At 42.7% G+C, this 21,029-nt stretch overlaps 1 protein-coding gene across 3 annotated transcripts in view; it reads left to right on the top strand.

Annotated features, from left to right (window-relative positions):
• The window catches only part of LOC106579161 (gap junction gamma-1 protein), a 59,412-nt gene that overhangs the window by 20,836 nt on the left and 17,547 nt on the right, over nt 1–21,029 (top strand). Inside the window, exon 1 of one of the 3 annotated variants that reach the window (XM_045702567.2) lies at nt 9,475–11,763. The exons of the other annotated variants lie outside the window; for them this stretch is intronic. The gene's annotated coding sequence lies outside the window, so the exon portion shown is untranslated. Of the gene's footprint in view, nt 1–9,474; nt 11,764–21,029 lie in introns of those variants that run through there. 3 annotated transcript variants of the gene reach the window in all.

Here is a 21,029-nt window from a genome sequence, read left to right as displayed (position 1 = left end):
CCATGACCAGTGCTACGGGTCGGTAGTCATTTAGGCAGGTTACCTTAGTGTTCTTGGGCACAGGGACTATGGTGGTCTGCTTAAAACATGCTGGTATTACAGACTCGGAGAGGGAGAGGTTGAAAATGTCAGTGAAGACACTTGCCAGTTGGTCAGCGCATGCTCGCAGTACATGTCCTGGTAATCCGTCTTGGCATGCGGCCTTGTGAATGTTGACCTGTTTAAAGGTCTTACTCACGTCGACTGCGGAGAGCGTGATCACTCTGTCTTCCAGAACAGCTGGTGCTCTCATACATGTTTCAGTGTTATTTGTCTCAAAGCGAGCATAGAAGTAGTTTAGGTTGTCTGGTAGGCTCGTGTCACTGGGCAGCTCTCGGTTGTGCTTCCCTTTGTAGTCTGTAATGGTTTGCAAGCCCTGCCACATCCGACGAGCGTTGGAGCCGGTGTAGTATGACTCGATCTTAGTCCTGTATTAATGCTTTGCCTCTTTGATGGTTCGTCGGAGGGCATAGCGGGATTTCTTATAAGCTTCCGGGTTAGTGTCCCGCTCCTTGAAAGTGGCAGCTCTCGCCTTTAGTTCAGTGGGAATGCTGCCTGTAATCCATGGCTTCTGGTTGGGGTATGTACGTACGGTCACTGTGGGGACGACATCATCGATGCACTTATTGATGAAGCCAATGACTGATGTGATGTACCCAAGGCCATCGGAGGAATCCCGGAACATATTCCAGTCTGTGCTAGTGAAACAGTCTTGTAGCTTAGCATCTGCTTCCTCTGACAACTTTTTTATTGATCTAGTCACTGGTACTTCCTGTTTTAATTTTTGCGTGTAAACTGGAATTAGGAGGAAAGAATTATGGTCAGATTTAATGGAGGTCGAGGGAGAGCTTTGTATGCGTCTCTGTGTGTGGAGTAAAGGTGGTCCAGAGTTTTTTTTCTCCTCTGGTTGCACATTTAACATGCTGATAGAAATTTGGTAAGACGGATTTAAGTTTCTATGCATTAAAGTCCCCGGTTACTAGGAGCGCCGCCTCTGGGTGAGTGTTTTCTTGTTTGCTTATTGCAGAATACAGCTCATTCAATGCTGTCTTAGTGCCAGGCTCTAACTGTGGTGGTGTGTAAACAGCTACAAAGAATATAGATGAAAACTCTCTCCATAAGTAATGTGGTCTACAGCTTATCATGAGATACTCTACCTCAGGCGAGCAATAGCTCTAGACTTCTGGCAGCCGATGTGCTTGCACATAATTTGTTATTTTTTCTCACAATCGCAAATGATTAAATCACTGTCACAACGTGTAATAATTTAGCCCGCTAAATTTCTATTTCATAGAGATTCAATGGGATAGTAATGATATCATGAATTAGGGAACTATGTTTTCATTTTTGAATGGCAGATGCTCGGGAATCCTACAGGACAGATGAGGGATGAGCATTTCGTAGGAGTGACGTGATCTCACGTAAGACAATGGGGTTACCCTCTATATTACCCTAGTATTTCCCATCAGGCATCAGTCAGTCACCCTCAGTTAGCTGCTGGTGTCCTTGGATGGGGGAGGGCGTTATGGAGATCCAACACATGACCCAGTTGTGAACAGCTAAAGTGTCTGTGTGTGAGTCAAAGTAAGGCAAAATATACTAGTAGTACAAGACAAAATATCGACAGGATAATTCATTTATTTTTGTTGATTGATAATTGTGTTACGGTTTTTATTCTTTCTTTGTAACATACGCCTATTTTCTGGCTATGGTTCTGCTCTGTTTGTTTGGGTATGTTTGCACTCCTAGTATGTTTGCCCACTTTGGTTCACCCATTATGTGGGCTTTTGTATTTATATTTGGCTGCTCACCTCTATTGTGTTCCATAACTTTGCTATGGTGTTTGTGATTTTTAAACATATCTGACCATTTCCATTGCTGTGGATAGCCAACCAAGACAATTGGATTACTTTGAACATCATGTTGTTATTGATAGGCAATTTATTCTGGCCACCTAAAAATGGAAGGGGAAAACCCACTGGTTTCCTGTGAACATTGAGGGAGCGTCATCACACACACAAGTTTTGTTCTTCTCTCCTCATGGGGACCTAACATTTATTTCCATTAAAAATCTAAATTTCCCTAACCCCTTAACCTAACCCTAACCTTAACCCGTAAACCAAACTATAAACAAAACTCCTAACCCTAAACCTAACCATTAACCCCTTACCCCAACCCTAATTGTAACCCTAACCCCTAAGCGTAAAATAATCCTTTGTCCTTGTGGGGACTTTTGGGGATTTTAGGTCCCAACAAGGACAGAAGAAACAACCCCCCCCCCCCACACACACACACACACACTCTTCACTATGACTGTTGTTTTATGTGTGGGCAGGGTAAGGTCATTTAGGCTATCCAGCCTCGCCTGAAGACTTCCCTTCACTAGCATTCACGTCACCACTCCCCAGTTTAGCCTCGTCAAAATACTGTACATTAAAATATAAAGAATCAAGAAAATAGAAAATGGAAACCCCAAAACACACTTATCTGAAACCAAATTGGTACATAAATTGTGTAAAAGTAGAATAAGGGAATATATAGAAACAAATTAAATGCCTACACACTACACTGTATGCAGTCTTTACAGAAGTGTAAAAAGCCACTCCTGTAACCAACACAGTAACTTCTCTTTCTTCCTCACTTATCTTGCTCCTGACTATGTATACAATAGCACTGGCGAGGTCCTTTTCAATACATGCCTCCACTGTATATAGGGGGGGAGGGGTGACACTGAAAAATGTACTGTGGCTTGTGGAAGGATCATGTGTGTGTGTGTGATTCTGATTCCTTTATACTACTCTACCCTGTGGACATGTAATAATAGCAATTATGGTTAAGCATTCCTTGGTTATCATTACTCTTCCGTTTGTTTACTGTAGTGTGTGTTTAGACATTAGCAGGAAGGTCATACTATTAAAGGCAACAAGGATAAACTTGTGTTGTTATCGGGATGAACACACTGTGTGAGACAATGACAGGGCATATGTATGCCTGTGTTGTGTTATTGAAGTGTACATGAAGTGAGTTTGTGTCTGACTGTGTGTCTGACTGTGTGCTGTGTGTCCCAGATACATTCCTCAGTAAAGTACATTTGAAGATCAATCCAAGCCGTGTGTTTTCACTTAGGTCTGGCTAAAGAAGTACAGTACATGCTCCTTTCCCTTTGCTGCCAGAGAGGAGAGAAAAGCACTGTCAGAACATACCAGAGGAGAAGGATGTCTTAGTCTTTAGTTATAGGTGTGTGTTTGTGTGTGTGTGTTATTCTGATTGCTTATACTGCGCACCCCTGTGGACATTTTGTAACAATAGCAATTACGGTTAAGCATTCCTTGGTTATCATTGTTTTTCCATTTGTTTACTTGTAGTGTGTGTTTAAACATTAGCAGGAGGGTCATACTATTAAAAACCTGCTGTTTTCAACTCTCTAGAGACAGCAGGAGCGGTAGAGATACTCTGAATGATCGGCTATGAAAAGCCAACTGACGTTTACTCCTGAGGTTCTGACCTGTTGCACCCTCGACAACCACTGTGATTGTTATTATTTGACCCTGCTGGTCATCTATGAACATTCGAACATCTTGGCAATGTTCTGTTATAATCTCCACCCGGCACTGCCAGAAGAGGACTGGCCACCCCTCATAGCCTGGTTCCTCTCTAGGTTTCTTCCTAGGTTCTGGCCTTTCTAGGGAGTTTTTGTGCTGTACAGAAACCCAGCCTAAAACCCCAAACAGCAAGCAATGCAGGTGTAGAAGCACGGTGGCTAGGAAAAACTCCCTAGAAAGGCCAAAACCTAGGAAGAAACCAAGAGAGGAACCAGGCTATGAGGGGTGGCCAGTCCTCTTCTGGCTGTGCCGGGTGGAGATTATAACAGAACATGGCCAAGATGTTCAAATGTTCATAAATGACCAGCCTGGTCAAATAATAATAATCACAGTAGTTGTCGAGGGTGCAACAAGTCAGCACCTCAAGAGTAAATGTCAGTTGGCTTTTCATAGCCTATCATTGAGAGTATCTCTACTGTTCCTGCTATCTCTAGAGAGTTGAAAACAGCAGGCCTGGGACAGGTAGCACGTCCGGTGAACAGGTCAGGGTTCTATAGCCGCAGGCAGAACAGTTGAAACTGGAGCAGCAGCACAGCCAGGTGGACTGGGGACAGCAAGGAGTCATCATGTCAGGTAGTCCTGAGGCATGGTCCAAGGGCTCAGGTCCTCCGAGAGAGAGAAAGAAAGAAAGAGAGAATTAGAGAGAGCATACTTAAATTCACACAGGACACAGGATAAGACAGGAGAAATACTCCAGATATAACAGACTGACCCCAGCCCCCCGACACATAAACTACTGCAGCATAAATACTGGAGGCTGAGACAGGAGGGGTCAGGAGACACTGGCCCCATCCGATGTTACCCCTGGACAGGGCCAAACAGGAAGGATATAACCCCACCCACTTTGTCAAAGCACAGCCCCCACACCACTAGAGAGAAATCTTCAACCACCAAGATCTCCGCCACGGCACAACCCAAGGGGGGGCGCCAACCCAGACAGGAAGACCACGTCAGTGACTCAACCCACTCAAGTGACGCACCCCTCCTAGGGACGGCATGGAAGAACACCAATAAGCCAGTGACTCAGCCTCTGTAAAAGGGTTAGAGGCAGAGAATCCCAGTGGAAAGAGGGGAACCGGCCAGGCAGAGACAGCAAGGGCGGTTCGTTGCTCCAGAGCCTTTCCATTCACCATCACACTCCTGGGCCAGACTACACTCAATCATAGGACCCACTGAAGAGATGAGTCTTCAGTAAAGACTTAAAGGTTGAGACCGAGTCTGCATCTCTCACATGGGTAGGCAGACTATTCCATAAAAATTGAGCTCTATAGGAGAAAGCCCTGCCTCCAGCTGTTTGCTTAGAAATTCTAGGGACAATTAGGAGGCCTGCGTTTTGTGACCGTTATAAACGTTTGCAACTCATTAATAAATGTTTGAAGGTTTCCACTTTATTGTAAGCTATATTTTTAGAAGTTATACATTTTGATAACTTATTTGTGAATGGTCAGTGGATTGCCACTTTAAAATAAGGTATAATTATAGGAGTTATAAATGTTGATAACTCATTTATAAATGTTCATAGGTCTGCCACTTTAAAATAAGGTATACTTTAGCAGTTATACATGTGGGTAAATCATTTATAGATGATTTGAGAGTTCACTCAGAGCCTAGAAATACTTATAGGCAGTATTGGGTACTCATCACTACATACTTGAGAGAAGATTCAACACTTTGTTAAACATGTTCAGTTAATGAATGGTGGGTATGAAGACCTAAACATTCAACATTGTGAGAGGATACCTCCTTCTGTAACGGCTGTCGGGAGAGAGAGTAGACCAAGGCACAGCGGAGTTAGTGTTCATCATGAGTTTAATTTAATGGACGAAAGAACACTATACAAAACAAGAAAACCGACAGCCAAACAGTACTGTCAGGTGCAATACAAAACAGAAACAGAAACAATTACCCACAAAACCCCAACGGAAAAACAGGCACTTATGTGTGACTCCCAATCAGCAACAACACTCTACAGCTGTGCCTGATTGGAAGCCACACGGCCAAAATCAGTGAAACAAACCAACATAGAAAAATGCACATAGAACGCCCACCCAATGTAACACCCTGGCCTAACCAAAATAAAGAACAAAAACCCCTCTCTATGGCCAGGGCGTTACACCTTCACTGTTTCACCATCCAAAGGTTTTACACATGTAGCTCGTTTTTGGTCACAGGTCCAGGAATGGCTGAAGAATTGCAACATTTATCTAGAGCTAACGCTGCAGATAGCAATACTGGGTGATTTGAAAAGTCAGTCAATTTGTCAATAATATAATTATTATTTAGGCAAAAATGTTTATCTTTAATTTACAATCTGTAGAAACTATGAGAATAGAAAGGTTTAGAACTTTTGTGAAACATCACAGCCCAGTTTAAAAATATATGGCAAATAGAAATCCAATACGGATGGTGTTAAGAGATAGATGGGAGTGGTTGATTGGAGCTGAAGGGTGGGACTAATAACAAGATAACACATGTAAAACATACGGGGTCTGTAAAATGTATGTAGGTTCAGAACTTTTGTGAAATAGCACATTTACAAATATATTCCAAATAGAACATCCGAAATAGAGGAAGGCCAGGACTAAAAACGAACAAAATCGAACTATTGTAATTAGGGATGAAATGGTTACCGGTTTCACGATAAACCACGGTAAAATTCCCGACGATTGGTATTACCGTTTCAAATTTTAATTGTCATTCAAGCCGTATTTGATTACCACGGTTTGAAAAACTCACGGTAAATACTGTCCAGCGTCAACCAAAGTTAGCAACAGTCTGACGCAGGCGCAGCATGCAACGTGGGTTTTGTTTTGTGTGAAAACATGGCGGAAGGCAGTGACAGCGCTTGGGAGATTTTTCAGCCTTCTAAGAGGACCAAATCTGAAATGTGGTCTTATTTTGGGATTTACAAGAGTGCAGAGGGAAACTTAATCGAAGATGGTCACCCTGTCTGCAGAACATGCAACAACAAAAAATCGCTGCGAAAGAGGGCAACACTTCAAATCTCTTGAGTCATCTTCGTGACCACCACCCCACTACTTTATAGCGAATGCAAGGTAAGTTCACTTTTAGCTCAATGCATGCTGTGGGGACTTAGGAATGTGGGAAAATGTCATGGTTTGTCTGTAACTTGCTAATAGATGGTCAATAAAGTAAACTGAAGCGTTCAGTGTTAGCTACTCTTGTAAAAACACTACACGTTGTCCTGCTGCTGTATGCGTCGTTTGTCTGCAGACTATTCGCCCATTGCACACGATAACACGCTATGTAGTTTAGTCTCCCAACCAACGTATTTTGTTCATTTAAAATCCGGCAGATGTCGACTTGGTTGTAAAAGTGTTCCAACAGGAGAAACACTGTAGACTCCTATATGTAAATTGTTGGGCTCATTGCAATTACTATCACTGACTCATTTGTATTTATTTAAATTGTGCATGGGGTCATTGCATATACTCAAATGCAACACAGAAGATTGTGTGTGTGTGTGTGTGTGAATAATAATAATAATTATAATGTTACAACACCAATAATAATAATGCATTTGCTATTCCCTTGTTTACAGAGTGGGCGTGCAGCAGGCAAACCCAGTGAAAGGCAGGCTGCTTATGCACCCACACCAAAAAAATGCTCAAGACCTAACTGCAGCCCTTTCATATTACATTGCAAAGGACATGATGTCATTTGAAATTGTTGAGAGGCCTGGCTTTCTGAGGCTGATGAAGGTTGCTGTGCCTCACGACAAAGTGAGTGCTGCTAATTTTATTTGTTGTTTGTTTAATTGATTTGCTTACTTATTAAGGTTGTGTTCATTTAAACCTGCATGAGGGAAACTTACTTCTCATGGCCACATGGTGCCATCTTTAATGTTAATGTTTTTATTTGAATGTTTATGCACACAAAAAGTGCAAAGTGCTGCCAATTTTATTTGTTGTTTGTTGGTTTTCAATATAAAACTTGGTGAAATGATTTCAGTGTGTGTATCAGTATTTCTTTTTAACATTTCCAGCACATTTTAACAATACCGCGATAATACTGATAACCGTGATAATTTTGTTCACTATAAACGTGATATGACATTTTCATACCATTTAATCTCTAATTGTAATATATATTGTGTCCATAAAATGTATATAGTATGTATAAGCTGGAAGTATTGTGACATTGAGGAGTATACCACCTCAGTCATAGGCTTCATCAAAAACTGCATCGACGACATCGTCCCCACAGTGATCGTACGTACATATCTCAACCAGAAGCCATGGATTACAGGCAACATCCACATCGAGCTAAAGGCTAGAGCTGCCACTTTCAAGGAGCGGGACACTAATCCGGATGCTTATAAGAAACCTTGCAATGCCCTCCGACGAACCATCAAACAAGCAAAGCGTCATTACAGGATTAAGATTGAATCCTACTACACCGGCTCTGACGCTCATCGGATGTGGCATGGCTTGAAAACAATTACGGACATACAAAGGGAAACCCTTTGGGAAACCCTAGGCAAGCTGCCCAGTGACGCGAGCCTACCAGACGAGCTAAATGCCTTTTATGCTCGCTTCGAGGCAAGCGACACTCAAGCATGCATGAGAGCACCAGCTGTTCTAGACGACTGTGTGATAACGCTCTCGGGAAGCCGATGTGAGCAAGACTTTTAAACAGGTCAACATTCACAAAGCTGTGTGGTTAGACGGATTACCAGGACGTGTACTCAAAGCATGCGCCGGTCCAACTGGCAAGTGTCTTCACTGACCTTTTCAACCTCTCCCTGACCGAGTCTGTAATACCAACATGATTCAATTAGACCACCATAGTCCCTGTGCCCAAGAAAGAGAATGTAACCTGCGTAAATGATTACTGCTACGTAGCACTCACGTCAGTAGCCATGAAGTGCTTTGAAAGGCTGGTCATGGCTATCATCAACAGCATCCTCCCGGATACCTTAGACCCACTCCAATTCGCATACAGCCCCAACAGATCCACAGATGACGCAATCTCAATCGCACTCCACACTGCCCTTTCCCACTTGGACAAAAGGAACACCTATGTGAGAATGCTGTTCATTGACTACAGCTCAGCGTTCAACACCATAGTGCCCGCAAAGCTCATCACTAAGCTAAGGACCCTGGAACTAAACACCTCCCTCTGCTACTGAGTCCTGGACTTCCTGACGGGCCGCCCCAGGTGGTAAGGGTAGGCACAACATGTCTGCTACGCTGATACTCAACACTCAGGGGTGTGTGTTTAGTCCTCTCTTGTACTCCCTGTTCACCCACGACTGCGAGGCCAAACACGACTCCAACACCATCATTAAGTTTGCTGACGACACAACAGTGGTAGGCCTGATCACCAACAATGATGTGACAGCCTATAGGGAGAGACCTGGCAGTGTAATGCCAGGACAACAACCTCTCTCTCAATGTGAGCAAGACAAAGGAGCTGATCGTGGACTACAGGAAAAGGCAGGCCGAACAGGCCCCCATTAACATCGATGGAGCTGTAGTGGAGCGGTTCGAGAGTTTCAAGTTCCTTGGTGTCCACATCACCAACAAACTATCATGGTCCAAAACACACCAAGACAGGCGTGAAGAGGGCACGACAACACCTTTTCCCCCTCAGGAGACTGAAAAGATTTGGCATGGGCCCCCAGATCCTCAAACAGTTCTGCAGCTGCACCATCGAGAGCATCCTGACCGGTTGCATTACGGCCTGGTATGGTAACTGCTCGGCATTTGACCGTAAGGCGCTACAGAGGGTAGTGCGTACGGCCCAGTACATCACTGGGGCCAAGCTTCCTGCCATCCAAGACCTAAATACTAGGCGGTGTCAGAGGAAAGCCCAAACAATTGTCAAAGACTCCAGTCACCCAAGTCAAAGACTGTTTTCTCTGCTACCGCGCAGCAAGCGGTACTAGAGCACCAAGTCTAGGACCAAAAGGCTCCTTAACAGCTTCTACCCCAAGCCATAAGACTGCTGAACAATTAATCAAATGGCCACCGGATTATTTACATTGACCCCCCCCATTTGTTTTTTAAACTGCTGCTACTCACTGTTTATTATCTATGCATAGTCACTTCACCCCTACCTACATGTACAAATTACCTCGACTAACCTGTACCTCTGCACATTGAGGGATCCCCATTAGCCGACGTCAATGGTGAAAGCTAGTCTTACTGGGGTCCGACGCGTAACGAAAAAGACATTACAGACAAAAGACTTTACAATTTACTTACAGTGCCTTGCAAAAGTAATCATCCCCTTTGGCGTTTTTCCTATTTTGTTGCATTACAACCTGTAATTGAAATGTATTTTTATTAGGATTTTATGTAATGGACATACACAAATAAGTCCAAATTGGTGAAGTGAAATGAAAAAAATTACTTGTTTAAAAAAATTCAAGAAAATTTAAAACTGAAAAGTGGTGTGTGCATATGTGTTCACCCCCTTTGCTATGAAGCCTCTAAATAAGATCTGGTGCAACCAATTACCTTTAGAAGTCACATAATTAGTTAAATAAATTCCATATGTGTGCGATTTAAGTGTCACATGATCTCAGTATATATACAGCTGTTCTGAAAGGTCCCAGATTCTCCAACACCACTAAGCAAGGGGCACCACCAAGCAAGCGGCACCATGAAGACCAAGGAGCTCTCCAAACAGGCCAGGGACAAAGTTGTGGAGAAGTACAGATCAGGGTTGGGTTATAAAAAAAGATCCCAAACTTTGAACATCCCACAGAGCACTATTAAATCCATTATTAAAAAATGGAAAGAATATGCCACCACAACAAACCTGCCAAGAGAGGGCCGCCCACCAAAACTCATGGACCAGGCAAGGAAGGCATTAATCAGAGAGGCAACAAAGAGACCAAAGATAACCCTGAAGGAGCAACAAAGCTCCACAGCAGAGATTGGAGTATCTGTCCATAGGACCACTTTAAGCCGTACACTCCACAGAGATGGGCTTTACAGAAGAATGGCCAGAAAAAAGCAATTGCTCAAAGAAAAAATAAGCAAAAACGTTTGGTTCTTGCCAAAAGGCATGTGGGAGACTCCACAAACACATGGAAGAAGGCACTCTGGTCAGATGAGACAACAATTTTGCTTTTTGGCAATCAAGGAAAACACTATGTCTGGCGCAAACCCAACACCTCCCATCACCCCGAGAACACCATCCCCACAGTGAAGCATGGTGGTGGCAGCATCATGCTGTGGGGATGTTTTTCATCGGCAGGGACTGGGAAACTGGTCAGAATTGAAGGATGGCACTAAATACAGGGACATTTTTCAGGGAAACCTGTTTCAGTCTTCCAGAGATTTGAGACTGGGGCGGAGGTTCACTTTCCAGCAGGACAATGACCCTGAGCATACTGCTAATGCAACACTCGAGTGGTTTAAGGGGAAACATTTAAATGTCTTGGAATGACGTAGTCAAAGCCCAGACCTCAATCCAATTGATAATCTGTGATATGACTTAAAGATTGCTGTACACCAGCGGAACCCATCCAACTTGAAGGAGCTGGAGCAGTTTTGCCTTGAAAAATGTGCAAAAACCCCAGTGGCTAGACGTGCCAAGCTTGTAGAGACATACCCCAAGAGACTTGCAGCTGTAATTGCTGAAAAAGGTGGCTCTACAAAGTATTGACTTTGGGTGGGTGAATAGTTATGCACGCTCAAGTTCTGTTTTTTGTCTTATTTCTTGTTTCACAAACTTCTTCAAAGTGGTAGGCATGTTGTGTAAATCAAATGATAGAAACCCCCCAAAAATCCATTTTAATGCAAGTGGGGTGAATACCTTCGCAAGCCGCTGTCCATTGCAAAACATTAACATGCAGTGTGTGTGTGTGTGTGTGTGTGTGTGTGTGTGTGTGTGTGTGTGTGTGTGTGTGCGTGTGTCACACATATGTCAGTACATACCCACAACAAGTAGGTCACATGTGGGAGAGGCGTTGTGCTGTGAAGTGTTGCTTCAATTGTTTTTTGAAACCATGTTTGCTGTTCACTTGCACTATTTGAAATGGAAGTGAGTTCCCTGCACTCATAGCTCTGTATAATACTGTACTTTTCCTTGAATTTGTTCTGGACCTGGGGAGTATGAAAAGACCCCTGGTGGCATGTCTGATGGGGTAAGTGTGTGTGTCAGTGCTGTGTGTAAGTTAACTATGCAAACAATTTGGAATTTCCAACACATTCATGTTTCTTATAAAAACAACAAGTGCTGCAGTCAGTCTTTCCTCAACTCTTACCCAAGACAGACTGGCATTCATAGTATTAATATTAGCCCTCTGATTACAATGAAGAGCAAGACGTGCCGCTCTGTTCTGGGCCAGCTGCAGCTTAACTTTCTTTGCAGCACTTGACCATTTCTACAGTTCGGTATAGGCAATCAGAGATGCAGCTTACATACCAAAGACACCCATTGACTAACTAACTGGAATGTTAACCCAGCCTGAATGATGCTGGGGATACTCCAGTAGTGGAATGTTTGGTTGTCTGGTTGTGAAGGAGAGTCTGTGAAAGGTCTGTCACAAACAGGTTTGCTTACATCTTTCCAACACCTAATTGACCTGTGGGTGGAGTTTGTTATGCTGAATATGGCAAAATGTCCTACAGGTCACGTCCTACATATCTCTTTAAATTCCTTTGGAAGTCAGGTAGGAGATGTGGAGAGTGACAGAGCCTGTGGTGTTGACTTCAGGTTACGTTGAGGTTAGTTACAGTAGCAAGGTCATAGACTATGACTAAAAATCGTCGGTTGTGAGGGACATAGCACAACTCCACACACATATACATTTGAAGATGATCCCTGGGCTTTGATGAACAGTAAAAGGGTTGCAGAGGAGGTGTTGCTGATCAAGCATGGTGCACAAAGACCACTATCTCACACTCAATCTTCAGCCACCATAAATTATCACATACAGCAAGTTTTACCCTCACGTGGCATATGTCATTTTAAGGATGTTGGGATTTACTGCACAGTTTCCCAGACCAATGCATGAGTCACCTCGGCATGAAAGCTCATTCTTCACATGCAAGTCCAGTTCAGGTGTCACATGGGCTGGCCAGCCATGGTTGTTAGCAAAATAGGTACATATGAGGGCAATGCACACAAGCAATTTCCAGATGGCATTTTGGCTGTTGAATTGCCTCCTGACATGTAGCGGTCCAGTTCCATGGTGTCTCTAGTAACTGCCTGAGGAGAGGACTGATGGTGGAGTGGGCTTATCAAGGACAGTTCTAGGAGATTCAGGATGGCATTGACATTGGGGAAGTGCAATTCCTATGACATGTGAAGGCCCACAAAGTTGATGGCATTTCTTGCCAATTATTTGTAGGTTGTTTTGGTTCATTGTAGTGGGGTTGCATCCACCCAATATGCCATAACTGCCACCAAGTCAACATATACAGCAACTCCAGGGCAGACAGCCAGGATGGTGGACATGATTGTAAGAAGCAATGTGCCAGCTCAACCCAAACAGGATGAGAGTGCACCGTAACATCCCAATGTGCATCACAAATGCAGTGAGCCAGCGGAAGGTTATGTTGGATTCAAGCAGACGTATTGTCAGGCAGACATATTGGTTGAATCAACGTTGTTGCAACATAATTTGCCAATGTACTGTGGCGTGGAATCTACGTGGAAAATACGTTGGATCTGAAAAATGTCATCAACTGTTGTTTTGAAGTTGAAATTCCAACCACAGGATTATGTCATCACTGTAACCAATTTTCAACATAGACAAACCTTTATAAAATGTGTTGAATTTGTACCTTTGAAACGACGTCAGATCTTCAATGTTTTATCCACTATCAGAAAAAACCGTCAGATCTTCAATGTTTTATCCACTATCAGAAAAAACATAGGCAGGGCAGCACCTCCTACTGGAGAATTGATCTATCGGGGGCGGAGCTAGCATGTTGGAGTGAACGGCTGTGTGTGAGAGGCTCCTGCAACTTTTTTGCGAAATAATCTAACCTAACCTACTTTATGGCACTTTTTACAACAAACGTTTCTTTCTAATACAATATTGTACCTTTCTATGTGAAAATGCCGAGTAATAAGCGACCAAAGGACCATAAATCCACTTCGGAGGCCTACTCCCCGCCAAACAACGAGACAGACATGGCGGAGGGCACAGGTAACAACGTGACACTTACAGAACTTACCTGGGTTTTGGGAGAACTACGTGTTGCTATAGCTGAGGATCTTAAGGCTACTATTGCTGAACTGGACACTAAAATTGAGAGCACCATTCGAACGGTCGCCTCGCAGGGCCAGAGTATTGTGGACCTTGAAAAAGCTTCTGAATTCAACGCTGGTAGGATCGACGAGTTAGAGAAGCTATGCACGTCATTGCAGGATAGTGTGCAGAGGCTTTCTGTGAAAGTGGTCGACCTGGAGGGCTGATCCAGACGTCATAACCTTCGCGTTGTTGGTCTGGCAGAGGGGGTGGAGGTGGGCTCTCGCCCCACCGTCTTCTTCGCCAAGCTATTGAAGGATGCAATGGGAATGGATGTTTTGGCTTCAGATCCCCAACTGGACCGTGCACATCGCGCCTTTGTCCCAGTGCCTCGACCGGGCCAACGTCCTCGCCCAGTAATCATCTGTTGTCACAGTTTCAAGACTAAGGATCTTATCCTGCGCGAGGCTCGAATGAGGGGCAACCTGTTACATAAAGGGCACCCCTTCCGTGTCTATGAGGATTATGCGCCCGATGTGGCAAAGCACCGCGCTGGCTACAGAGATGTCATGACCGAACGCTACAAACTCCATCTTCGCCCAGCCTTGCTCTTCCCTGCAAGACTAAGAATTACCCTGCCTTCCGGGGAGAAGATTTGGCTCTCCTCGGATTTGGACGCAGAGAAGTTTATCCGGGAATATACGCCAATCCCCCGTACAGGTTAGAGTGCCTTGTCATTGTGTGTTAGGGTCTGCTCATGGACTCGAACCCATACTATACCATAACGGGTGAAACCGTACTAAACGGTCTCAACAAGGGCAACCGAACATGTAACACGCTGAGCTGACCAATGGAGGGCGGTCAGAGCTCTCATTTAACGTTAATTTCACTTTCATTTCGACTGGGTTCAGAGTGATGCCTGTTTGGGAGGCCTTCCAGGTCTGATCATTGACACTTTCGGATGGATATACTTATATTCCCCCATTTTTGTTTTGTTTCGTTATTTATTTTTCAATTCTTACATTATTCCTATTACCATACCATTTATTTATTGCTTGCGGGGGTCTGGGGGTGATGGCTGGGAAGGGGCAGACGCCTGGATAGCAAGTTGATGTTTTGTGCTGTTCTGCCTTTGTCATAGCCTGGCCCGCCCTCACGATTAGATTCCCACCAGACCTCCGTGGTGCTTGTGTCTGTGTAGGTGTGCGTACATATAATTACTATTTGTACTTTATTATTATTTTCTCTTAGCATTTTAGTATTAGGTATGTGTATATTTTAAATTAGTGTAGATTATTATTCTGGGGTGTGTATGTAGATGTGTGTGTATGGGTGTATGTGTGTGTGTGTGTGTGTGTGTGTGTGTGTGTGTGTGTGTGTGTGTGTGTGTGTGTGTGTGTGTGTGTGTGTGTATCTCTATATATTTAAAAAATATTTATGTGTGTGTATACATGTGTATGTATGTGTACGTAGGTGTGTATGTGCGTAAATGTATGTATGTATGTATGTATACATGTGTGTGTATGTATGTACTTGTGTGTGTGTATGTGTATATATATATGTATGTGTATGTATGTATATATGTATGTGTGTATGTATGTATATGTGTATGTATGTATGTATGTATGTGTGTATGTGTATATATATATATATATATATCACTTTTTTTTATTATTTAAAATTATTTATTCTTTTATTTTATTTAAAAAAATAATAATTGATTGGGGGGTACGTTCAATTTATCTAAATCCTTGTTACCATCTCATAACCCACAATATGTAATTGTACTGCTGTCTATGTCGGTTGCGGATGGTTTATGCATTGCTTAGCAATATAATCTTGTGATGCTATATCTTGCTTATCTCAGGGATTGACCCAAGATGAAGCTTAAGTGCACAATATGTTTAAGTTGCAACTTATTCTGTTTAGGTTTAATAGATGCTAATTGAACACTTTAATCGCGGGAGCCTCCTCAGTTCAGATGTTAGTAGAAGTTCTAGGATAGTGAGAGGTGAACGTACAGTTGGGATTTTATTTTTGTTTTACCTCTTGTTCGAGGTCGCGCCGTGCTTTTTTGGCATTGGCCAGACAGTGTGTTTATTATTTTTATTTTCATATTTTTTTCTCTCCTATTTGTGTATGCCTGTTAAATGTGGGTTGATGGGAGGGGTAAATGTTGGGGAAAGTATGGGAACAGGGTGGAGAGTAAAGGTGCTTGCAGGGGGGAGGGGTGGGTTGGATACTGCTCGGGTGTAGGTGCTACATATGCTGATCGTGATGGTTTGGTGCGCTTTCTTACCTTTTTAGTGACTTACATGTTATGCAGGCCACCATAGGAACTACAAATGAGAGGAGGGCGGGGCTTACATTCACTTCCTGGAATGTCAAGGGTTTAAACGAACCAATTAAGAGAGGCAAGGTCCTAGCCCACTTGAAAGCACTCTCGTCTGATATTATATTTTTGCAAGAAACCCATCTGAAAAACAATTCTCATAGCAGACTTAAATGTAAGTGGGTGGGGCAAGTGTATCACTCTAACTTCTCTGCCAAACGAGAGGCACAGCGATTCTCGTACGGAAAGGAATTCCCTTTCTACATAAAACCACTATTGTGGACAAAGAGGGTCGTTATGTGATCGTAATAGGAGAGATCCACTCTACTTCTGTAACTCTACTAAATATCTATGGGCCAAACATTGATAACCCCTCTTTTTTCAAAAGAGTCCTTGCCCTGATTCCAGATATCTCCCATACTAACCTGGTCATTGGAGGGGACCTTAACTGTGTACTAGACCAATATTTGGATAGATCCTCTACCCGGTGAACCCCTACCTCCTATTCAAGCGAATTCTTGAATACCTACATAAACAATTCGAACTTATTTGATATATGGAGGATCTCTAACCCTACGGGTAGGGAATACTCCTTTTACTCTCATGTTCACAATGTTTATACTCGAATTGACTACTTTTTGGTTGATGCTAAACTACTCTCCTATACCTGTAATGTGAGATATCATGATATTATAATCTCTGACCACAGTCCAATCACCTTCTCCCTGAGATTGGGTGACATCGTACCAAACGAGAGGGTCTGGAGTTTGAATCCTCAGCTCCTCACAGAACCAACATTCTGTGAACATCTTAAAGACCAAATTACATTTTTCTTTGATACCAATGACAACACAGAGACTTCCCCAGCATGACTGTGGGAAACGCTGAAGGCTTATTTGAGAGGCTGTATCATCTCCTTTCAGACTGCCAGGAGTAGACAAAACAGAAGAGAATTGGTAGAACTGGAGGGACAAATTCACTTACTGGATAGGGAGAATGCTAGACACCCATCTAGGGAGAAACATACAAAAATTATGTCTTTAAAATTTAAATACAATCAGATCCTCTCTGCTAAAATTGCTAAATCTTTTCTCTATGCCAAGCAAAAATATTTTGAGTTTGGTGACAAACCACATGTGAGTGACCGAATGATTCACAAAGTTAAATCTGCATCTGGGGAATTACTCTCTTCCCCCAAAGATATCAATGACAGATTCCGTCAGTTTTATGAGACTTTATATACATCTAACCCCTTAATTATGCAAAACTTTTTGGAGGACTGTAATCTTCCTGCCCTGAACCAGGAAGACTCTAACTTCCTGAATAAGGAAATATCTCTTGAAGAAATTAGAGAAACAATAAAATCTCTAAAGAGTGGCAAGACCCCGGGCCCAGATGGATACCCTGGTGAATTCTACAAAACATTCAGCAACATGCTCTCTCCCTACCTACACAATATGTTGGTTCAGGCCAATGAGGATGGAGCTCTCCCATCCACTTTGGATGAGGCGTTTATTACAGTTATACATAAGAAGGGTAAAGATCCGGAAGAGGTAGGGTCATACAGACCAATATCCCTCCTTAATACAGACCAAAAGATTTTAGCAAAAACTTTGGCTAACAGGCTTAAGCACTTTAATTGGCAAATTGGTCCATTCGGACCAGACCGGCTTTATCACTAACAGAAACTCATTCTTCAATCTCAGGCGCCTATTCAACATTATGTATTCTCAGAGGTTACCTAACGTGGACTTTGCCGTTATATCTCGATGCCGAAAAGGCCTTTGACCAAGTTGAGTGGCCCTATCTATTCAAGGTTCTAAAGAAATGTAATATTGGATATGGGTTCATAAATTGGATCCAGCTTTTATATAGGAACCCCTGTGCGAGAATACTCACTAACCAATCATTGTCGCCCCGATTTAACCTTTACAGAGGGACAAGGCAAGGTTGTGCGCTATCGCCTATGCTCTTCGCCCTAATTATTGAACCTCTCGCTCAAGCGATCAGATCACATGCAGCAATACACGGCTATAATACTAAAGATACTCTAAATAAGATTTCCCTATACGCAGATGACATTCTCCTCTATGTAACAGAACCCCAAGAAAGTATTCCAGCTATTCTTGAGGTGATTAATTTGTTTGGTACCTTCTCGGGATACAGAATAAATTGGAACAAGAGTGAATTAATGCCCATACGGTTGCAAAACACCTCCTGGCTAGAACATCTTCCAGTTAAGCTATCTTCAGAAAAATGTACCTACCTTGGAATTGTAGTTACCACACAATACTCCTTACTATTTAAAGAGAATTTCCCTTCTCTGATGCAAAAACTCAAGGCAAACATCCAATTTTGGAGAACTCTCCCAATTTCTCTGCTCGGAAGAATTAAATGCCATTAAAATGGTCTTCCTCCCACAACTGCTCTACCTATACCAGAACATCCCAATATTCATACCTAAATCCTTTCATAAACAACTGGACTCTATTATCAATCCTTTCATCTGGGATTATAAAACACACAGGATAGGTAAAAAAACACCTCTGTAAATCCAAGATGGAAGGAGGATTGTCTCACCCAAATTTTATATTTTACTACTGGGCCGCTAACCTCCGCGCTGTTACGTTTTTGCTGGATGACGCACACCCGCCACCCAGCTGGCTTAGTATGGAGCGTGAGGAGTGTCACCCCTTCTCTATTGGTGCTGTGATTTTGTCACCTGTCAATCTGGAGATGTCACTTTACCGTAACAATCCTATTATACATAGCACAGTACGAATCTGGAAGCAAATTAAAGTCCACTTTGAGCTTAGACCAATATCATTCATGCTTCCTGTTGCCAGGAATCCCTCCTTTGCCCCCTCTAACCTTGATAACACCTTTGAGCGATGGGGAGAGTTGGGGATAAGTACTATATGGGATTTATATATAGGAGGGACCTTTGCTTCCTTTGAATCGCTGAGGGAAACTTATAATCTTCCCAGAAGTAACTTTTTCAGATACCTACAGATTAGAGACTATGTTAGAAAACACCTCCCAACATTTGGGAATGCTAAACCTTCCATGTTTGACGGATGCATAAAAATATGCCCCACCTCAGACAAACTGATATCTTGTATATATGACGCTTTTCAATCTGTTAGCGCACCCTCTACTGATGCCATTAAGGCAAAATGGGAGGAAGACCTAGGGACTGATATTTCGGTGGCAGACTGGGAAGATAGCTTGGAGTATATCCACACCTGCTCCATTAACTCCAGACATCGTCTCATACAATTCAAGGTATTACACAGATTACACTATTCCAAAACCAAACTGCATAGGATATTTCCTGGTACATCCCCTATGTGTGATAAATGTCAGGCTGAGCAGGGTACACTACTCCACTGCTTTGCCCTATGCTCTAACTTGTATGGGTATTGGTGTGGAATTTTTGGGGTCCTCTCTGAAGTTCTGGAGACTTCAATAGACCCAGACCCGCTTCTGATAATCCTGGGAGTGTCCGATTCCCTTAACGGATTAACCAGCTCCCAAAAACAACTCATCTCTTACAGTCTCATTTCGGCAAAAAAATGAATCTTGTTGTTTTGGAAAAGGAGGGAAGCGCCCTCTACCAAATGATGGCTCAGCGATTTGGCAAACACTGTACACTTAGAAAGAATTAGATATATTCTGAACAATAAATGATCAACATTTGATCAAATCTGGCAGCCTTTCCTCTCTTACTTGGACCAGTCGGCGCTGTGAATTTGCACTTTTTAACGAACTCTCAATTGTCATATGGTAATCTACCTTTGGGCAGCATGTGCTGGCCCCGCCACCCGAGCAGTTGGGAGGGGAATAGGGTGGAATAAGGGGGGGATAAAGGGGGGTATAAGTGGGGGGGTTACATCGACCCTTTTTCTTTCTACCTGTCCTTGTTCTGTATGTCTTGTTTTGTAATATTTGTTTTGTGCCCAGAACGCTGGGTCTTGTGGTTAATGTCTGTTCTCTTATGTTTAGATAAGAACTGTAAACTTGTCTATACACCATTCTTGTGTGTGTGTTCAATAAAAAATATTTGAACATGAGAATTGATCTATCTACAGCTACCCTTTGGTCTCCCATGCAGGGTTTGAACAAAGCCCAGCACTGCTTAACTAAGATATTTGTCACTAACTATTATCAATGTGCTATCGTGAGAATGATTGTTGAGCAATCTCACTTAGAAACTAAATAGATTCACATGTTGCTATCGAAGTTGTTCCAAAGAGAAGGTTTAAAGGGATACTTTGGGATTTTGGCAATGAGGCTATTTATCTACTTCCCCAAAGTCAGATGAACTCGTGGATACCATTTAGCAGATACCCATAGACTTCCATTCACTGTGCTAACACTAGTTAGCATTGGCTCGTGAAACTACCTCTAACTTCCTTCATACTGGACTCAGAGACATAAAAATGGTATCCATGAGTTCATCTGACTCTGGGGAAGTAGATAAAGGGCCTCATTGCCAAAATCCCAAAGTATCCCTTTAACAGACGAAATAAAATGTGACCATATTTTATCAGTAGAGTTCAAAAAGTACTGGCCCTCAACACCATGAAAAGGAATAACCCAAGGAGGCCGAGATACAAAAATATTATAATTAATTTAATCCATGCTCGAAAGAATGCAAGGTGCTATATAAAATGTAAAAAGAAAGCGGAGCATAACTTTCGGCCTAATGCTTTCATCAGTACTGTACAAACAAATGAAGAGTCATCAACAGCCATTGTTTAAATTCAAGCCAGAATTCAACAAAAAATAGACAATACAATACACCTAGGGTTTCAAGCTCCTGTTCATTTCAAATGTAATGATATTTAGTGATATTGAAGGAGATGTCCTCTGCTTG

This window comes from Salmo salar, chromosome 19, assembly GCF_965601325.2.
Source record: "Salmo salar chromosome 19, fSalSal1, whole genome shotgun sequence".
Lineage (NCBI taxonomy): Eukaryota > Metazoa > Chordata > Actinopteri > Salmoniformes > Salmonidae > Salmo > Salmo salar.
The sequence above is the reverse complement of the archived record's forward strand: the minus strand, read 5'-3'. Positions and strand labels throughout refer to the sequence as shown.